Source organism: Rhinopithecus bieti, unplaced genomic scaffold (genome assembly GCF_001698545.2).
Source record: "Rhinopithecus bieti isolate Rb0 unplaced genomic scaffold, ASM169854v2 scaffold_1467, whole genome shotgun sequence".
NCBI lineage: Eukaryota > Metazoa > Chordata > Mammalia > Primates > Cercopithecidae > Rhinopithecus > Rhinopithecus bieti.
The window spans coordinates 330,700-338,315 of NW_016803692.1; positions in this window are offsets into that span (position 1 = coordinate 330,700).

Here is a 7,616-nt window from a genome sequence, read left to right on the forward strand (position 1 = left end):
TCTGCACAGGCCAAATGGGAGAGTTGAATGGGCATGTGGTGGGAATCACCACCCTTGCGTCTTTCAAGTCTTTGATGGTGGCAGTAATCTCCGCAGTCCCTCCAGGGATGTGGTATTGTTTTTGATTTACTATTTTTCTAGCTCTAATGGCTTCCATTTGGCCTTTCACACCATTATAGCCCTCACGTACCAGTCAGGGAGCCAATGCGGAGGTTCTGCTAGCTGCTAAGTATGTCTTTGCCAATGATCCATTCTAGCCTGGGGAAATGACCAGAGGATGAGTCCAGGGACCCACTGTAAGTCAGACATGAGCTAAAACTCCATTAATTAACTGACCTCTATAAGCCCCTACTTTAACTGGAGAACCACATATGATGTTTTGGGTCCTCTGGAACCAATGTCAGCTCAGAGCCAGTGTCCAGTAGTCCCCGAAATGTCTGATCATTTCTCTTTCTCCAATGCGCAATTACCCTGGTAAAAGGCTGGAGGTCTCCTTGGGGAAGGGTGGGAGAAAGATTCACTGCATAAATTGTTGGTAATGTAGTGGGGTCCTTCCTCAAGAGGATCTGGCCTCCCCTTCATTCAAGGGGTTCTGGGTCTGTAAACTGGCTCAAGTCTGGAAGTTGATTGATGTGCTGTGATTCTCTGTTTATGTAATTCAAATTAGTCTTCAGTCCATTCGACCTGAAAGTTTTCTGCTTATATAAATTAAGTAGGAATGCAGTAGGCTTCCTAACAATTTCACTTCTAGGAACACCGTGGTTAATTAGCCATTGCCAGAGCTCTTCACAAGTCAGACTATTCTGATTGCGGCTTTGTCTCTGCTGTCCATTATGGTAGCTATGCCCACCTTGCCTTTGATGGTTGAGTACCACCACTTGGTCCCTACCACCTCGGGATCCAATTATTCCCATCGTATTTAAATTTTGTAGCTGGGTTCTTGCAGTTCCCACTGTTAGATCTGACATAAAGAGAAGAGCAATTACGGAGCTCTTCAAAGATGCAGGTGCTGCCCTCACAAATCTATTTCACAAAGCGTTGGTCTAAGGGTGTATCTTCTGGACCCTCCCAGCTGGGATGAGTGGGTCTAAAGTGACTAATCCACTCCACCATCCCAATCTCCCTAAGCGTTTGGATCCCTTCCTCTACGTTAAACCAAGGGAGATCAGATGTTTCCAACTCGCTCACAGTGGGCCATCTTCTAGTCCATCTTTCAGCTAACCAAGCATATAAACTATTAGAACCTTTTACAACTCCCTGAGCTGCAACATTAAATTTAGAGTCCCTACTTAGTGGGCCCAAATCAATAAATTCAGCCTGATCTAACTCTATGTTTCTTCCACCATTATTCCATACCCTTAATATTCATCCCCATGCCTGTTCTCCAGACTTCTGTTTATATAAATTAGAAAACTCAAGCAGTTATTTTCAAGCATAGCATACCTTCTCATGGGTCACACTCTCAACCTCATCTCTAAGGGCCCTCCAGGACTTTAGTCTAGTTATAGGTCTAAAAGCAAACAGGGGTGTTGGGGGTGGCTCTTGAGGAGAATCAACTATTTTTTTTTTTTGCCTGGCAACTGCCTCAGGGGAGGCCATCACTGTAGCTTCAGGCAGCACAAGGTTCATCTCCTCAGACAAAGGTGGAAAGGCTGATGGTAGCATGAATCAGGGAGGGGACGTTGCCACTACTAGGGATGGAAAAGCTGATTATTCTGGCAAACAAGGTTCATCAGAGTTTACAAACTCAGTGTCCCCAGCTTCATCAGGGTCCTCCCACACATCCCCATTCCAAGTTGCAGGGTCCCATTCTTTCGACTTCCTCACTTTAACAGTAGACACTTGGCAAGGCTGTGCATGCACCTTTCATTGCATGTCAGTCACTCACATAAAAGCTTGTGTCTGTTTTTCCATAATTTCAGCTATTTCTCTATAGGACATAAAACTCTCACTAGGGCTGGGCACGATGGCTCACGCCTGTAATCCCATCACTTTGGGAGGCTTAGGCGGGCAGATCACAAGGTCAGGAGTTCAAAACCAGCTTGACAAACAAGGTGAAACCCATCTCTACTAAAAATACAAAAATTAGTTGAGCATGGTGGCATGTGCCTATAATTCCAGCTACTCAGGAGGCTGAGGCAGGAGAATCGCTTGAACCCGGGAGGCAGAGGTTACAGGGAGCTGAGATTGCACCACCTCACTCCAGCCTGGGCGACAGTGCAAGACTCCATCTCAAAAAAAGCAAGACTGTCACTCAGGGCAATCTTAGCAGAATCTGCTTCTGAAGCCAGGAGACAGAATTCCTAAGTTCATTATTTTCTTTCATCACCTTGTCCACTGAACTTAGGAGCAACCAACCAGCTTCATAATGTTCCTTGGTTCTCCACATATGGTCAGAGGTATTATGCATAGAGCCACTAAGCTCCTTGCCTCTCACAAGCAGTGAATCCGGAGTGTCAAATGCATTCATTTTGCGTAACTCTCTAAACAGTTCACACCAAGGACTATCAGTGTTCTCCACACTATTAGAAGTAGAGTCCTTAGCATTTTTGGGTGTAATCATATTAAGCAGTCAACTCCAGAAACCCCCAAACCAATGAAAGAACTCCATCCTTCATATTCTGTTCCTCTAGAACCACTCCTGATACTAAAATCTGTATTAGTCAGGGTTCCCTAGGGGGATAGAACTAATTATATATACATATACATATACATATACATATACATATACATATACATATACATATACATAGGAGTTTATTAAGTATTAACTTACATGATCAGAAGTTCCCACAATAGGCTGTCTGCAAGCTCAAGGAGCAAGGAGACCCAATCGAACCTCAAAACTGAAGAACTTGGAGTCTGATATTTGATGGCAGGAAGCATCCAGGACAGGAGAAATACGTAGTCTGGGAGGCTAGGCCAGTCTCGCCTTTTCAGGTTTTTCTGCCTGCTTTATGTTCACTGGCAGCTGACTAGATTGTACCCACCAGATTAAGGATGGGTCTGTCTTCCCCAGCCCCCTGACTCAAATGTTAATCTCCTTTGGTGACACCCTCACAGACACACTCAGGATCAATAGTTTGGCAAGCTCCAATCCAATCAAGTTGACACTCAGTATTAACTATCACACCAGAGTTTCAAATAAAGAAACAAATACAACAGTTAAATTCAGGATCACACCACACATGCAAGTACATTTAGCAATGGGATATGAGCCAAGCACATTTCAGTTTAGGGAGCAAATGATCCGACAAACTCAAATGTCCTTGTGCAGACAACTGCCTAGAATATTTTGGATCACATGTGCCCCACAAAATCAATTCCACATGATGGCTGCAGTTACACTGCTTGTGGAATCTATTTCTTGATCTTAAAATCTCTATAGCTCCGCATATTGCATTGCTATTAGGAGATATGCTACATAGATTCTGGTGCCAATTTGTCAGGGCTCTAATCCCAGCTCTGCCATTTACTAGCTATGTAATTCGGGCTAGTTTCTTAACCATTCTGTACCTCATTTTCTCCATCTGTGAAGTGGGGACACTAATGGTACCCAACTTATAAAGTTGTTGGAAAGATTGAATGAGTTAATATATGCAAAGTCTTAAAATAGTACCTGGCACATAAATAAATACTATATGAATGATTGCTACTATTCTTAATATCACTATTATTAATTTTGATTACTACTTCTACCTAAATTTAAATACAATTTTATAGCCCTTATTTAAAAATCAAAAAGATAGTAAATACTTCTACAAATATAACATGTATTTTCCGCAGCACAGTAATTTGGGCCTTAAAATATAGTCTTGCAATAACAGTTACATGGTATGCATGCACAGAAGCAGGAAAAATTTATTTTATTTATTTTGAGACGGCGTCTTGCTCTGTCACCCAGGCTAGAGTGCAGTGGTGCGATCTCAGCTCACTGCAACCTCTGCCTCCCAGGTTGAAGTGATTCTCCTCCCTCAGCCTCCAGAGTAGCTGGGACTACAGGGGCCCACCACCACGCCTGGCTAATTTTTGCACTTTAGTAGAGACGGGGTTTCGCCATATTGGCCGGGCTAGTCTCAAACTCCTGACCTTGTGATCTGCCCACCCTGGCCTCCCAAAATGCTGGGATTACAGCCATAAGCCACTGTGCTTGGCCTTTTTTACTTTATTATTTTATTTTATTTAGACAGTTTCACTTTGTGCCCAGGCTGGAGTGCAGTGGCATGATCTCAGCTCACTGCAGTCTCAACTTCCTTGAGCTTGGGTGATCCTCCCACCTCAGCCTCCCAAGTAGCTAGGACTACAGGGACATGCCACTACACTGGGCTAATTTTTATATTTTTTGTAGAGATGGGGTTTCTCCATGTTGGTCAGGCTGGTCTTGAACTCCTGGGCTGAAATGATCCTCCCACCTTGGCCTCCCAAAGTGCTGGGACTACAGTAGTGAGCCATCATGGGCGGCCATAAGCAGGAAAACTTTAGAATCAGTTGTTTCTGGCTGTGAATTCTACCTACATCACCAACTTATTGTGTGACCCTGGGAAATTTACCTACTTGACTTCTCTAAGCCTTTAGAAGCAAAATAATAATCTTGACTGACAAGATAACCAAGAAGTAGATAAGATAAAACGTGAGGTGCCTGGCAGAGGCCTGATGCATAAAGACCTGGATAGAGTCTACTTCAAATAACTATTTCTTGTAGCTTCTCCAGGGACCCTCTTTTTTTCACTCTCTGGGTCCCTCCCACCAAGCTTCTACCACACAGCATGAGGCGTGTGAGGAGTGTATTACTCTTAAAAATAGAAAATGTAGCTGTCCTATTTTTAAGAATACAACCTTGGACACCTGTACTGCAAAACCTCCATGTTAGAGATCTATTCCACTCAGAAAAAAACAAAAAGAAAAACTTAGATGCAGAAATAATAAAGCCAACTTCCAAATGATGAGCAATCTACATTGCTTTCCAATTTCTGTGATGCTCCACCAGCCTCCCAGTCCCTTTACCTCTGTGCACTGCAATACCGGTATCCTCATAATACTGTGGAGGGGCAAGTAGGGGTGAGGGGTATTTCTGCATTTTGGAAGTGTGAAATTTGGCTTCCAGAGTCTATTGCACTGCCTCGGCTTCAGCAGGGCTTTACTCTTTTGCTTGGTGAAACCAAAATAAGAAGTAGGCCCAGGACCATCCCCAGCTGAAAACTTGGTGTGTTAAGATATCACTGTTGACTTGGTAAGTATTATATTGCTATGTAAAAAAGGTTTAAAAGTCCATATTTTTAAGAGATGTACATAAATGTATATATGGGGTCAGGTAATAGATAAGCTTTGTTTTAAAATAATTCAGCAAAGGGAGAAGTAAAGAGAAGGATGCATGAAACAAATGTGGCAACATCTTGATAATTGTTTAATCAGGATGATGGGTATGATGGGGATTTATAATATTATTTTCATTATTCGGTCCCATTTTTGGGTTTGAACATTCTCATACGTAATTTTAAAATCTGAAAATATTAAAAAACCTTCACATTTTTAGGAACAATACATACGGTCTTGTAATCAACAGGCACATGAGGCTTGTCTAATACCCTAGGCATCTTTCTCCATCTCCAAAAGAGTCTAGTAGGATCTGGCCTGGTCATGTATTCCATCAAATCCTCTGTTCTTCCTAGTCCAACAGAATATGTCTTTTAATTTCCAAACACATATTTCAGAAGCCTTGAATAAGCTGGGGAATTGCCGTCTTCTCTAACATCACCATCCAGACACTTATATATGTTTTCAAAAGTGAAACCATGAGGTAAATCTAATGAACCTCTAAAGCATTATGACAGGTAAAATAATCCTGACACAAAAGACGACATATTATATGATTCCATTTATACGAAAAGCCCAAGAAAGGCAAATCTATGGAGACAGTAGATTAGCAGGTCATGGGGCTGGGAGTGGGATAGGCACATACTGTAAATGGGCAGAAAAGATCGTATTGGGATGATGGAAATGTGCTAAAACAGGATGTGGAGGATGGTTATACAACTCGGTTGCCAAAAATCATTAAATTTTAAACAGGCGAATTTTACTGCATGTAATTATATCTCAATAAAGTTGACTTTAAAAAAGAAATATAGGTAGGTCACAAGCATTTTTGTTTTTTTGAGATGGAGTTTCACTCTGTTGCCCAGTCTGGAGTGCAGTGGTGCAATCTCAGTTCACTGCAACCTCCACCTCTCAGGTTCAAGCGATTCTCCTGCCTCAGCCTCACAAGTAGCTGGGACTACAGGTGTGCACCACCACACCTGGCTAATTTTTGTATTTTTGGGAGAGATGGGGTTTCACCATGTTGGCCAGGCTAGTCTCGAACTCCTGACCTCAGGTAATCTGCCTGCCTCAGCCTCCCAAAGTGCTGGGATTACTGGCGTGATCCACAATGCCAGGCGGGTCACAAGCATTTTAAAATCATTTATTAGTCATGTAAAACATTTTATACTTAAAATGAACTATAGCACATCAACTTGAGATTTCACAGTAGTGATATAAACTTTTGAATAACTTTCTAAGTTAAAAGATGAGTTAATTTAAACCATTGCTTTAATTAAATTATTTTAATTTACATAATTAATTTAAATAAGTTATTATACAAACCAGAAGTTTTGGTGAATGCTAGTTATTGATTCCCAAGTGATAAAATCTCAGCTGTGTGTGTGTGTGTATTTTAACCTCAAGATCAATAATAAATATTAAATGGGATTATGTTGATTAAAATGCTTTGTAAATTGCAAGTGCTGTACTAACAAAAGAACACGAATGTCTTACCTAAGCTGCCTTCTATTTTAATACAAAAGAAATTCTTACAAGTTTATGACAGACAAAAGACTCTCCAGGTGTGGCAGGAATTGATTTAACCAGTAATGCTGCCTCCCTTTTCTAGGGTTTCAATTTCTTCCTTCCACAAACATTACTGAATGCTTATCATGAATCCACCAGGTGCAGGTCCATGTTCTGGATCTCAAGAGATGCACAGTTGTCTTATTCCTCCTCTTCCTCCAAGCTAAGATGCTTTACCATGAAACCTCTACTGGACTGAGGTGCAGCAGCCCCAAGCCCTTTTCTGCTTGCACTTGACACAGCTGAAAAGGGTTGGCATTTTTCAAACTTTCCCAAATATTGAGGGAGGAAAACCCCCACAAGAGTACAGTCAAGTTATTAAAATGACAGAATTACAAAACAGAAGATTGGGGTCGGGAAACAAAAAAGAAATGCTCCCCGGTTCCCACCTAGATTTGAGTTCCTGAAATCCTGCCTCTTGCACACCCCTTTTTCTTTCTAAGGAAGCTAGTATCTCCCACCTTCTCAAGAAAACAACGAGTGCTCAATTACATTTAAATCCCATCCCCAAAGAAAGGAAGCAGTCTTCTAAGATCTCAGCCCCATGAAAACCACCAAGCACTTTCTCTACCAATCCTCATATTTTCAAGACTAGTTTTCTCCTGCAGTGTTGTCGCAGGAGAAAAGGGTCTGGAGGCAGGAAACCTAAGGCCGATTCACACTGATTTCTTAGAACTGAATCAAAAAGAAAACCCCAACTTTCCACACCTAAGTAACAAAAGAACCAGAGGCTA